This window comes from Lissotriton vulgaris, chromosome 9 (assembly GCF_964263255.1).
Source record: "Lissotriton vulgaris chromosome 9, aLisVul1.2, whole genome shotgun sequence".
Classification (NCBI taxonomy): domain Eukaryota; kingdom Metazoa; phylum Chordata; class Amphibia; order Caudata; family Salamandridae; genus Lissotriton; species Lissotriton vulgaris.
Window position 1 is genome coordinate 127,589,110 of NC_141697.1, and position 14,597 is coordinate 127,603,706.

A 14,597-nucleotide genomic window follows, 5' to 3' on the forward strand; every position below is an offset into this window, starting at 1 on the left:
GTATGATAGATCTGTTCACAAATCCTGCCTGGATAACTCTAAAAACGAAAGAGGAAGTTAAAACACGTTTTCGGAACCATCCCTCTAACTCAAGGCTTCAGAAGGCCCAATCCATGGGCAGCTATTAATAGATATATTATGATCTCCACGGCTGCTAGCATAGAACCATACCTTCTCTGGATAACACAGTTTACCCCTGATATTTAACACTTTTGAGGTTCTCCACGTTACATTTTAAGGTGGCTTTTCCTGTTCAATGCGTTTACTCACATGACTTACCCCCCTGTCGTCGTAATTATACAAGTAAACAAAGCACTTGTCACTTCACCTTGTTCTGCCCATTATATGCTGTTCCCAAAATTACGTTTTTATGGCCGGTTTTAAGAAACTCCAATCTTAGAATTCACATGGATAGCCACACATTTTTACAAAATCTCTTCACGATTAAATTTGCTGTACTTCATTTTATAAGTAAATCAATAGCAATCAGGAAGATGTTAGAGAATGCCACCCCATGAATTTGCACTTCATCTTTCATAGTATTGTCATATTATTTTAATTTGCCTATAATAATTTTTTTAGAGGATGAAATAATTGTTTATGATGTCAAGTTATTGCAATGATTATGAGGAGTTGTTTCTAGTAACTTTTATACATAGTATTTTCACCTTTGTGGAAACCATGGTCTTACCAGGTAAACAGTTTTAATAATTTAAGAAGAAACATTAGTTCTATATCATTTTATGGTTGACTTTTATGCCCTTTACCGAAAAAAGTTTTAAAAGAAAGGCATAATTATCAATACATTTCCTTAGAAAAACATCCAGTTTCATTAATTCTTGCTGATCGAGCAACGCCCACATTTTAAAACTTCATCAGGCTAACCCTTTTCTCATACAAAGGAGCCTTAAGCTAACACCATTACACTTATTTGGCCCAACATTGTATACAACGGGAGGATGACCAATGACCCATTCGATGTAGATGCATAATTTGGCGACTACTGTAGCGAGCCTGGTTAGAGAACAGGACTTGTCGGGATACAGAAGACCCAGATCACGAGCCAGGACTTGCTTTGGTTGACCCTTATTGTGGGGTGTCTTCCCGAGCTGCCGCACGGTTATTACAATCATTAAAGAAAGTGTTAAATACTCTACCTGATATTTAGAGCCCCGATGAAGTTACGTTGGTCAAAGTAACGAAGCACTTTGGCTGATGGCCATTTTTACTTCAATCACTAATAAAGGAAACTAATGGGGAAACTCATATGATTTGGACTTCATTCCTGGTGCACCTTCCATCTTTAAAGTTTTGCAAACACTTTTCCCCAGAATTCTCCTGGGCTGGACAAGTAGCAAACCTATGTCTTTGATCTGATGGCTGACTTTGGCACCTGCACCATTGGAAAATCGACTCAACACCCCCATTTATATAATCGAACTGGCGTATAATAAAATCAAACATCTGTTTTATAATTTTATGCCTTCCGGTTTGCTGATGTTAATGTTTGTATCACACACAGCAGAGTTGTTGCCGAATCATTCTCCATCACTCTTGTTTAATATTTCTGACTCCAGAAACGAGCGTGTGTTGCTAAATCTTCATGCTGATTCTTACTGAACATATTACGCCCTATTTCCATCCTTCTATCATTTTTGTTATCTTGTAATCATCTGCAGTGAAGCAATCTCTTTCAAGGCAATGTTTGACCACTCCGTCTTCTAAAAGAATCCCAAAACTGCAACCACTCGAAAAAACAGATTCAGTTTCATCAAAGTTCTCCCTCAGCTGTGAAAGGATGGCATTGAGTTATCTTGAAAAATAGTCCAAGCTGGAAAAAGCTGACTTTTTCACATGTGTGGCAATTAGCTTTCCAAAAAACTTCAGGTAGTGTTGAAATCGCCAGAAAAGAGTATGTCTGTTTAGCTTTGTGATATTTTTTTAAAAAATTGGTTTTGCTTGCCAAATACAACGTGCTGTTATGAAACCAGCTTTCTTATCTTTTTTTCAATAAATAGTTTTGGTGAATCTCAAAAGGCACCATATAGCTTCTCCACGAGGACTGAATTTATACACAGGTTTTATCAGTGCGGTCTTTAAGGCCAGTCTCTGAGTGCTACCTAACGGCAAATATATATATATATATTTCATTATTGCTGCTCAGTGGTATGGAATCTGGAAAAGATCAGCACCCTCTTACGAACCTTCTTAAAACTAACAGAGGGAAAAGGACTTCTAGCTCTCCTAGATCTCTTATAACTCAAAATGAAACTATTGATTGCTGAATCTATTTTGGCTATTACTTTGGATGTTACAAATAAAAGAATCGTTCGAAAAATCTCTAAAAATATTATATTGCTTCTTATGAAGAGATGTTATTATATTTGATATTGCATTTCCCTAGAAGGGCTACTGGTTTACAATGCAATTTTTGCACGTTTGCCTTAGATTTCAAGCACCAGCTCATAGTTTTGCTGAGCTAGGTTATCCAGATCTGCTGTTATGAGAATTGCTGAACAATTTACTGATGGTACTGTTATATGATCTTTTGTATTAGAATGCTTATTACATATCTGCATTTTATCTATTCAGTAATGTATCCTGACATTTTTCCAAGGATTTTCGTATATACCCATTTGTTTTTCTCCTATGTATGGATCACATAAGAACTTATCCAAAATTGTTTGATTTATCTTTCTTTTTTGTTTGTCTCAAAAATTGGAGTAAAATGAACTTCACAGTTTTTTCCCTCAGAAAGTTTTCGCTCCAGCATTGATCAGCTAAACCAATTCAGTCTTGCATGCAAGTGGCAGTTTTTCCGTCTCTATAATGAATATATTTACTTAACATTTTGCTCCACAATTTGTGTCCACTAAGGACAATTAGTGGATTAAAAGCTAAGTTTGCCATGTTTCACTAAGGAGTTTTATTGTAAACTCTGCTATCTTCAAAAGGATCATCGATAGTAATGCATGCTAGTGTAATGTATCTTGTTGATAATAGTTTCTAATTTCAGTTGCTTCGTTTCATACTTAGATTAATCAAGAATTTTTGCCTATTTTCTTGTATATCTAGTGGAATATACTGTTGAAGGCTGCTCCTCCTCCTGGCTACATCTTACGTGGCGTGAACACACACAAGTAGTTGACTGTAACTGGGCACCAATGCTCTGTTTGCTCTTCTCCTCATGTTGCCCCACCTGCCTTGCCCCAGTTGTCCATTGATTGCTGTGCCTACCTACTGGTCCATATAACTAGAAGTTCTAGCTTCTTCACGGAATGCTGTGGAGCCCCAGGGACCACTGTATTCCACCTTCTCCCTGCAACCTACTATGGTATCTTGTCCGGGTTCTGCTCTACATGATCTGGTTCTTTTTAGTGGTTGCCTTGTAGGATCAGGTGCAAGAGCTGTGGCAGAGTTGATTGAAACAGAGGCAACGGGGCACTTGAAGGTGCCTGTGGAGTGGAGATTGGAAGAGCTTGGAATCTGTCACAGAGGAACCCATGGAGATCCTGGGAAAACTGGGCAAGTTGCTTGGTGGCAGAGGGGACTGTACATGGTTGGACCAGCACAGGGGTGGCTGTAGATGTGGCTTGACTCAGGAGTCAAGTTGAGCTGTGCTGCGGTTAATCTGTGGCTGCCTTGATTATCCTCTTGCTTCCTTCTGGCACCAGTTCCTGTCATTGCCTATTGTTAATGTTTAATCTTTCTATTCCATCTATTGAGTACTGAATACTTTATTTATCTATTTTTATTTGCAGAGGTTTATATAGCGCTGGCTAGACCCAGAGGTATCAGAGCGCTTTACATAAGGATCAGAGAGTTACAGGATGCATAGTTATATCAGTTGAATCAGCAAGTTACAGGTTACACAGTTGCATCAATTTGTATCAAAGAATCAGAGAGGGAGATGGAGGGAAGAAGACACGAATGGGGAGACAAGGAAAAACAATGTCAGAAGACCGGCTGGGTAGGTGACGGCCAAGGGGCTAGGCTCCTCTATAGCTGTATAGGACAGCTCCACGGGCATCGACCAAGGTTGCTCATTATTAATCAACTGATGTATGCTTAACGATTATTGTAATATTGCCTGTTGTCTGTTCCCCTTTGTCCATTGCTTTCTTTCTACTGTATATTGAGAGGGAGTTTCTATGAACCCCAGAGGATATGACAGCTGACACCACGGACCAAATTGGTGCTACAGAGCTCACTGTCTAATTAGTTTACTAGTTTGCAACTTTGCTGCTCATTAGCCTGCCTGATTCTCCTTTTTTCTGATGTTCATCTAGTCAAAATATGATCTCTCATAAGTGACGGTCCCGGGTCCTAGTGCCAATGAGATATCTGTGTATGTAGCATTGATGGTCTCTTATCCTGAAGCTGCAGTATATGTGAGAAAGATAGAGCCACCTACACAGGTCTCGCAAACAAAACTGGGGGACTTATCTGTTACTTAGATGTCAATAGTCTCTATTCCAAGCCCAGAATTGGCAACACCGTTTGAACTCAACCCTAAGTTTATCTATGGTTATTTTCTCAAAAACACAAGTCCCAAAGCCCAGACAACATCTCCAAATTTGGTATTAGGCCTAGCCAATACTGGTGCCAAAGGTAACGTTGAGTACTTTAAAGTAAATGCAAATGCAGCAATAATCTTAGAGGCTTCTTGTGTAAAGGAATATATCAACAATTCTCTACTTCATAATCCCCTCTTTGGATCAGGCCAATAACAAGGATGCATAGAGCTACGATCGCAGGACCAACCACAGAATGATCACTTAGAGGTACTGTACTATTGAATTGTTACAAATGGTTATTTTATATGTTACGACTAAAGCTTTAAACAAATTAAACTTTACTATCTGATAGAGACATCTAGATGCATATTCCTTAACTTGTGAATTCTCCCTAGACGACAGACTGGATCCGAAAACTTTTCAGCAGTACCTCTGTGCGCTAGGGGATGGTGCCGTATGGCTCCCTGAGGACGTTTACTCCGGTCGTGATGTCAGTCAAGCCATATAAGTCCCCTCTGGCGCACGGACGTCTGTTTCTACTTTTCTTTGATGTAACACGGATCCGGAGAAGTATATCTCCACCCTTTTTTCATCCTGCTGTGATGATTATTTAATCTGAAACAGTGTGCCAACTTTCTATGCTTTCGTTTAAATCCTGTGGGTCTTGTGCTCGACAGTTGTCTGGTTCAGAGTCTAATTCTATATGCATGTGGTGCTTGGGTGAGCACCACAACGCTGAAAATTGCAATGCCTGCCAAAGGTTGAAGCCAAAGGCGTTGCGGGAGCAACTGATGAAGCTGCTGGTGGCGCGGTTGTCGAGGACTTCCAGTTCTTCTAAACATCACTTGAATGCAGTTTGGCAACTGCCCCTCCAGTGGCCGGTCTCATGTGTGTTGCTCTCCATCCAGTGAACGGTGGAAACTGTCCAAGTCTCCGTCCACATCCTACAGTAAGCTTTGTCGTAAGCGATCGAAGTCGCGGCCTTCCGGGGCTTCATCCTCTCAAGACGTAGGCTCGAGCAGATTCTCATGACCTCGTGCTGATGACTCCACACGAGTCGCTCCCAAGCTTCCCCACTGTACCTGGAGCCAGAGTGACTCTGGCCTGAATGAAAGAGTCTTAGGATGCTCTTCATGTCATATTTGGGTCCTCCTTTTTCTTTTGAGCGCATTCAGGCCCCAGGCAGGTGATGGGTGCAATGACTGCGTCCTCTATGACGGGTCCATTCTTGGCAGCAGTTAGTCTCTTTGACATAGTGACACAGGTACACAGCCCTTCGGAGTTCACACCTGTGGATCCGTCTGACTGCGGAGCGACTTCCGTTGTTCCTCTGGGTTCGGTTTTGATGGCTCCAGAAAGCTCAGAACTGGAGTCCGTGTACGAACCTGTTGCGTCTTGAGGCATTAACATCTCCTCAACTAAATTTGTTGCCGTCGACCGAGGCCTTTCCACTTTCTCATCCCAACTGATAATTCCTGGCTCTGTGGGTGAATAGTTTGTGGAAGGAAATAAGGAAGAGACTCTTTTTGTGCATCCAGTGCATACAGATCCTGCTATGATGGATAGCTGGATTTATTAGTTAGGCGAAATAAGCTGGTTAAAGACTGTGGTGACTAGGACTTTCTTAGATTTCCAAAACAGAACACGGGATACTTGATACCTGACAACTCTTGGGTGCTAGAGTTTCGCGATTATATACACTACTACTGAGACTTCTGAAAACTATCAACCAGCTGGTTATTTATGAGCCCTGAGGAAATTCCCTCTGGCAAAATTGGGAACGAAACGCGTTGGCTGTGTGCCAGTTTTTAAGATTGACTGAATTAAAGAAGTAACTTTGGAACAGATCTCTGCTTGCGTTACTGATTCCACAACGAGTGCACCTTCCATCTTTCTTGAAAAAATGTTTTTTTGGGTTATCTCTGCTGAGGAGATCCTCATTCAAGAGATTTGATTCTATGGTTTCTTTCTCATGTGAGATTAATTACCTGTGATACCTGCTTGTAGAAGCGTTTGCAGTTGGCTTATTTATTGTCTTTTCCGTTCAATAAGTGTGGGTCCCTGTTGATGCAGGATGTTGATTTTATTGGAAATGTCTTACTTTTATCATGGTTTCTGTTGTTAACTTCTTGCATTAGTTCAGCGGATGGTATCCCTTAGATGTGATGGTACACAGCTTTTAGTTCTCTTTTCGGAGTGTGTTTTCTTTTGTATATTTCGGAGTTGTATTCAATGGTTGCAGATTGGAACATTTTTACTCTTGATGCCTTCCATTGTATGGCATTGAGGTATTATTACTCCTGCAGGGTTGCCATGCTCTTCCGGTCGGATAAAGGGTGTATCCATCTATGGATTTTTGGGCTCATTTACACCTACATTGTTTGTGTTTTATTTTGGTGATTTCCTTTACAAGAAACATCTGGTTTGAGGCATGTTACTCCTACCATCTAGCGTTGCGTCCAGATGTTTGCAAGTTTTTTTTCTTCGAAGACATCTTTCCAGTCACAAGGAAGGTGACTCCTCCTTTCGGTGATAGTGCATGGGCATGGACTCAATTGTTAGATTGTGTTCGAGGCATGTGGGCTGCTGAATTCATATCTGTGCATAAATCGCCGCCTAGTGTTGGGTCCGGATAATTGCACCTTGTTGTCCTGGAAGAGTTTCCGAAGTATCACGAGATAGGTGACTCCTCCCCTGGACTACAGTGCGCATGGGCATCTTCTCCATCCTCAGATAGTTTTTTACCGCCATTGGGTTCGGATGTTATTCCTACACTCCAACTTCGGAATCAAAACAAAACTTTAATAAAGGCCAAAAGGCCTTCGACTTCGACGGTGTTGTTCTCGCTCGGTACTTCTTGACTCTATCAAGCTTTCCATCTCGAAACGGTCATCGACGCGGGCCGTTGGGCCTTTTCGATGCCACGTGGGCCTGTTGTCGATGAAAAGGAGCCCGTTCAAAAGGTGCCCACAAAGCCACTCAAAGTTCCCGCAAACTGACAAGCACTCAGTATGCAACAAGTGCCTTTCTCCAGACGATAAGGAAGAAACCTGCTCAGCCTGTGCAAAGTTCCGGTCGAAGAAAACCATTTGGATTCGACGGGCCGCTAGGCAAGAGATGCAGCGACAGGCACCGGAACCGGACAACATCTTCGATGATGACCAAGAGCTTCCAGAAGCTCCAGATTCGGACCTAGAAATTGTCACCGTCGTGGACTACTCTGACTCCGATGACGAGATCCCACCGGGGCAAATCGTGAGTACACTGCCCCCGAAACCAATTACCCCGTTACCGAAGGCTCCAGTCGAGTCATCGCCAAAAGGCCTTAGCCAAGATCCAAAAAACCTTCCAAAGCCCCGCCATCCGGCGCGGCTCCGAAAACGAAACCTAAGCCTTCAGAGACCCCAGGGCCAAGTACCGTGAGCCCAAAGAAGGTTCCAGAGCACAAAAAGGTCGTCGAGCCGAAGGGCGTCGACTCGAAGAAGACCATACAGCCAAAAGGCATCGACCCAAATAAAACCGTCGGCCCAAAGAAGGCCGTCAAGCCGAAGGTGCGCCGACCCCAAAGAGGCCATCGAGCCAAAGAAAGACGCCAAGACGAAAAGCGCTGACACCAAGAAAGTCGTCGAGCCAAAACAGCCGGCTGTGCCGAAAGTCGCCGAACTGAAGGAGGTCGCCGACGGAAAGGGTGCCACATCGAAGCCTATAATCCGGCCGGAGAAGGCTATCGAACCGAAAACAAGCGCTCCAAAAACACCAGTCGATCCCAAAAAAGCCATCGACTCGGAAAAAGACAGTCAACCAAAGAAATCCGAGGAGCACAACAAACGTGTCGAACCAAAAGACCCAGTCGACCAGAAGAAAGGGCCAGAGCCAAAGAAAATCAAAAAGGCGCCAAAAGTCGTCGCAACAGAAGGTGTTATCGACCCAAAGTCAAATACTCAACCAAGGACAGTTGAGTAAGAACTCTTCCATCCTGACCCATCAGACGACCAGGCAAAGATATATATTAATCCTGAGACTGGTAAAGTCACAATCCTGCATAGGAAAAAGAGGCCACTGGACACTGACTCTCATTCCCCCATTCCACTGAAAAAGAAAGACTTTGGGACTTCTCCCTCTAGACCCTTCAGTCCTTTCTATCCCACCATGCCTATTACACCTTTTGCTCCTTACTCTCCTTCTCACTATGGTGACAATGAGGGAAACACAGGGGAGGATCTACAGCATGATTTTGATTATCCAGAGGATCCTAATCCTCAAGATGAACCATGGGGGGAGCCAACTGACACCCATCCCATCCCTGACGCCTCTTCATACCCAACTAAGCCGTCACCTACTGACGACACCATTGTCTTCAACCAACTATTAGACAGGGCAGCGTAGTACCACAACGAGACATGCATAATGACCCTGTAGAAGAAGACTTCTTATTTGACACCTTCCCTACTTCAGAAAAAAGCGTCAGAAAACTACCTATGCTAAAGGGAATGTTAAAACACCCACCTGCTATATTTAAAGATACAGCCAGGGCACATGTAATCAATCCTAGGATTGAGAAGTATAGAGCAGACCCTACGTACATCAGAGGTCAGTTACCATTAGACTCACTGGTGGTGGCTAATGCATGCAAAAGGGCCAACTCACAGATAACAGGGGAGGCTCCTCCTCCTGATAAGGAGTCAAAAATACTAGAAGCCTCAGGTAAAAGGGAGGCATCACAGGCCTCCAATTCATGGAGGATTGCCAATACACAAGCTCTGCTAGCTCGTTACGACGGGTCACACTATGGCCAGCTTGAAAGCTTAATGCAACACCTGCCTGAACCTTTTAAAGCCCAAGCCAATAACCTCATACAGGAGGGAAAATTTATTACACACACCTCCATCAAATGTGCACTTGACACAGCCGACACCGCAGCCAGGTCTATTAACACTAGCGTTTTATTAAGACGACATGTATGGCTGCGTATTTCCGGCTTTAAGAACGAGGTGCAGTCCACCATTCTTAACCAGCCAGTCAATCAAGACTTCCTTATTGGCCCTGCAGTCGACACCATTTTAGATAAAATGAAAAAAGACAAAAACTGCAAAATCAATGGATGCATTGCAGTTTCAGCAACACAGAGGTTCCTTTCGACGCTCCTCGTACAGAGCAGCTACACGAGGCAATACTTCCCAGACCTCAACTTCATACAAAGGCAACACTCAAGGTTCCTTTAACAAAATCTCCAACAGAGGAGGTTATAGGGGCAACAATAATAAGAGAAGAGGATGTGGAGGCAACAACACCAGAGCCTCCACTGCCACAAAACAGTGACTTCATTACGCTACCTCCAGACCACCTAGCACCGGTCGGAGGCAGACACCAACAATTCCTACCTGTCAGGAACGCAATTTCCACGGACAGGTGGGTGAGACAAATTACCCAGTATGGTTATTGCCTAGAACTCACTTCTACCCCACCAAACATACCACCCAGACACCACCTGTGTCCAGAGAACACATCACCCTACTACAACAAGAGGTGAAATGCATGCTGGAAAAGGGGGGCCATAGAGCCAGTCCCTTTCCAACACCAAGGGATAGGGGTATACTCCCTATACTTCCTTATTCCCAAGAAGGACTGTCCCTCAGACCAATATTGACCTCAGACCCCTAAATCAATACATACTGTCGGAGCACTTCCATATGATCACACTACAGCAAGTTCTCCCGTTGCTACAGTAAGGAGACTTCCTGGCAACATTGGACCTCAAGGACGCGTATTTTCACATACTCATCCATCCAGCTCACAGGAAATATCTCAGGTTTACAATAGAAGGTCAACACTACCAATTCAAGGTTCTCCCCTTCGGGGTGACCACTGCTCCAAGAGTGTTTACAAAATACTTAGCCACAGTAGCTGCTCATCTCAGGAGGCAACACATCCATGTGTTCCCGTACCTGGGCGATTGGCTCATGTGAGAAGTTGGCCTGATATATGATGCTCACTAGTTCTAGTGATCACCTTGTATCAGTCCAAACAACCCTTATGGTGATTGGTTGTAAGTCAACCTTATAGACCAGCTATCCTAATGGTAGCATGTACAAAGCAGTCTTAGGCTAAACTCTTTTGGCATGTGAAGCCAGCTGTTTTACCATATATAACCCATTGAATACCAGATGAAAGGACACCACACAGGTTATGAAAGTAAACAATATATTTATTACTAACAAACCCCTCTGAACTCTTTATGAGATCAGAGGGCTAAGCACATAACAATACTCTTCAGAAACATACAGTAAGTCTCCCAAATTACAATGGTGCCCTAGGGGCACGGCAAACCATATACTAAGTAAATGGTATAAGTAAAACGATAGAAGAAATGAGGATGCCCAGAGGCTGTATAATCGCTGGGGCTACACTACCCTAACCGTAGGTAAGAAGCAGGAGGCCCACGGGACGCGTGTGCAGTGTTAGAATACACACGCGGGTTTCAATGCAAAGTCAATGGGCACGAACAATTCACAAAATAGGTAAGTAAGGACAGTTCCGACTGGTTGAGACAAACTACAGGATACCTGGACACTAGGAGGGTCAATCTACCTATGAGCACCGAATTGCTCTTATTACCTCACCCACGGGCTGCGGGTGCATAGGTGTGAAAGTGTCGGGTTTCCGCATTGAAGTCAATGGAGCCTTGGAGAAAGATGCTGCAGGCGACCACGAGGAAGATGTCCGGAGTGATCCAAGGGCGGATCGAAGAAGATGGAGACCTGAAAGCAGAGGGGACAATGATCAAAGTCACTAGCCAGTGACCGGAGTGGAACCAGATGATGTTGCGATCAGGTGAAGAGGTGACGTTGGACTCTGCAGCCACGTGAACCAGGAGGTGTCTTCGACGACCAGGATGGAGGCACGAGCTGTCCCATGAAGGCTCTCTCTGTCGGCGGTGTCTGTCCAGGATCGGAGTCAACAGGCCTTGGCAAATGCAACCGACTCGGCAAGTGAAGATGGCGTCTGGTGCGGACCAGGAGGGTCCGGGGTGCTTCTCTTTTGGAAGGAATCCAGGGCCAGTCTGGAGCAACCAGACCAGTGGTGTAGATTTCAAGGTTCGTCGTCTAGGAGGCCACTAGCCAGCCGGCAAGTGACCAGACAACGCGTCGAGAAGCAATCAAGCAGAAGGGCCCCACTCAGATCTCGTGCATGCTGGAGGGCTGGTCTTTGGTGCAGGAGCTGCTCAGGGCTGGGGCTTCTCAATCCCCAAAGCACTTTCTCAAGGGTGCCTCAGAGGTAGTGCTGGAAGCGAAGTGCAGTTCTTCAAAGATGGCCGGTCCCACGTGTCTCGTCGCACCCACGGGTCTCAGCTGTGCTGCAGATGTGAGTAGAGGTCGGAGAGGTCTGGGAGTCCGAGTCTTCTCGAGCTCTGAGGTCTAGTACCGGCAGGAAGGACGACAAAGTTAACTGCTAGGACGCTTGATGGTGCCTGTTTGTGCAGGGTGATCACTCCTTGGCCACAAGGGAGATTTCTTCAGTCTTCTGTGGAGCAGAACGTCGAAGTCCAGAGTTTCTTCTTGTAAAGTTGTTCAGGATAATCTAAATTGGAATGGGACCAGCTCCTACCTTCATTCTGCGAAAGGGGTCTGTACTAGTGACTAGGTCCCTCCCATGGGTGGGACCAGGAAGGGGGGTGGTTACACCCCCTAACCTTTGTCCGGTTTCGCGCCAGAGCTGGGGCTGGAGTGCCCCAGCAACTGGTTTGAACCGGGGTATGCACAGGGACACCTTGTGTGCCCCAGGCATTTCTCATTCCTTCCATCCCTGCCTATCTGGATACACAAAGTCCTGTCTGGGGTGGTGTTGGCACCTCCCCAGGCAGGAAACCCTTTGTCCAGGCCTGCCTCGCTGGAAGGACTCCCAGCAGCAGGAGGTCAGACTTTTGTCTGTGGCAGCAGCATCCATTTTGTGATGCTGAGGCTCTGGTTAACTTTACCCGGGGTTACAGATACATGTCTTATCCCTCTAGAAGGGTGGAATGCTACCCCCGTCACCAGAACTGGCGAGGGGGTAGTATTCCAAAGCGTATGACACCTTACATGACATGTTTCGATAATGCTATGCCAAAGTTAGCAATAACCGCAAGGATTATAATGCACTTAAGAGTATATGGTATAGCGTTATCATGGAACAGCTATAGGAACATGGTTCAGAAAGCACTGGTTACCTATCAACTCCAGAATCCAGTTCAAAACCCTCATTATGACCTTCAAAATCCTTAAACTCGGAAGCCCAGGGCTATTACGACCTCTCCTTACTCATTATGTACCTCGGCGCGACTTGCGCTCCTCAGGCCAGTACCTACTGAGCGTTCCCCGCACAAAGCTCTGCCGCATTGGCGGCCGCTTCTTCAGGGTCCTGGGAGCCAAGCTTTGGAACGCTCTGCCGTTTAACATCCGCTCCTTGGAAAACCTGTCCACCTTCCAAAAGGCCATTAAGACTCACCTGTTCCCCTCTCTCTAGGCCACCTTATCCCCACTCTTCTCATTCTCAGGTTAGGGTCTGTGGTTCTTTAGCGCCGGGACGCCTCTTTGCTGGGGCAGCTGTTTTCGCTTTACCAAAACTATAACATAACATAACATAACATTTATACTGGTGGTAGTGGATCATGCCACCAGGTATCCAGAAGCTATTCCCCTTACGACCACTACAGCTCCTGTTGTGGTCAGGGCCCTACTTGGAGTTTTCTCCAGAGTGGGGTTTCCTAAGGAGGTTGTCTCTGACAGAAGTGCAAACTTCATGTCAGGATACTTGACTGCAATGTGGAAGGAGTGTGGTGTAAATTACAAATTTACCACACCCTATCACCCACATTGCAATGGGCTTGTGGAGAGATTCAACAAGACCCTGAAAGGGATGATAAAAGGGTTACCTGAAAAGCTTGGGCGAAGATGGGATATCCTTTTACCCTGCCTTCTGTTTGCTTACAGAGAGGTCCCACAGAAGGGGGTTGGCTACAGCCCTTTTGAGCTTCCGTTTGGGCATCCTGTTAGAGGACCCCTATGTCTGGTGAAGGAAGGATGGGAGTTACCTCTTAAAAAGCCTAAGCTTGACATGGTGGTCTATGTACTTGGTCTCGGCTCCAGGATGGCAGAGTACATGGAGAAGGCAACCAAAAACCTTGAGGCCAGCCAAGAACTTCAAAAAGCTTGGCATGACCAAAAGGCTGTCCTAACTGTTTACCAGCCAGGACAGAAGGTGTGGGTGTTGGAGCCAGTGGCCCCAGCAGCTCTCCAAGACAAATGGTCTGGACCCCACACTATCATTGAGCAAATGGGAGAGGTCACCTCCACACATGCACACTGGTTCACTAAGAACTGGGGTATCTTTATTACAATAACAATAGAATGGGAATAGACACATACACAGATCTGCGGGGTCTCTGTAACTAACAGGAACTGTAACACACCGCTGAAAGAAAAGGGATTAGACATACAGTATAAGGACAAGGTTATCTGCGGGGTCTCTGTAACTAACAGGAACTGTAACACACAGCTGAAAGAAAAAGGATTAGACATATAGTATAAGGACAAGGTTAATATTCGGAAAGTAAAGAACCATATCACCTAGGGAGTGTGGGGTCTTGCTCTAGCTGTCATCTGGGCTCCTCTCGCGTCTGTGCCTTAGCTCGTCTTAGATCCTCTCCTGCACTCTTGGACACACATCTGCGCTGATCACTCTGCACTGGATTCCTCTCCCCCACGAACTCTCTCCACCTTCCAACTTCAGTATAATGGTTTCTGCCGCTCTGATAATCGTTCGCTCCACTAGCTTCTTCACTCTATCTGATTGTCTCCATGCTAATGTCCAATTCACTCCAGCTGCTCCCACAGATTAATCCATGATATAACTTCAGTCTCTTCTAAAAGGCATTACTTTAAACTCCAGCTATTCACAACTCTTCCTGATAAGTAACTGCTTCTGACTGCTTCCTTCAGTTCCAGCTCACTGACTGTCTGTCTGTCTTCTCTGTTCCAAGCATCTTCTGTCTCTTCTCCTTCTGCAACTCCACTCCTCTCCTCTGCTTCAATCCAACTCAAC

The 14,597-nt window shown here is 45.1% G+C and overlaps 1 protein-coding gene across 2 annotated transcripts in view; it reads left to right on the forward strand.

The window, feature by feature from the left end:
* EXD1 (exonuclease 3'-5' domain containing 1) overlaps window positions 1–14,597 on the forward strand; it is a 995,593-nt gene that overhangs the window by 536,300 nt on the left and 444,696 nt on the right. The gene's annotated exons all lie outside the window — the stretch shown is intronic.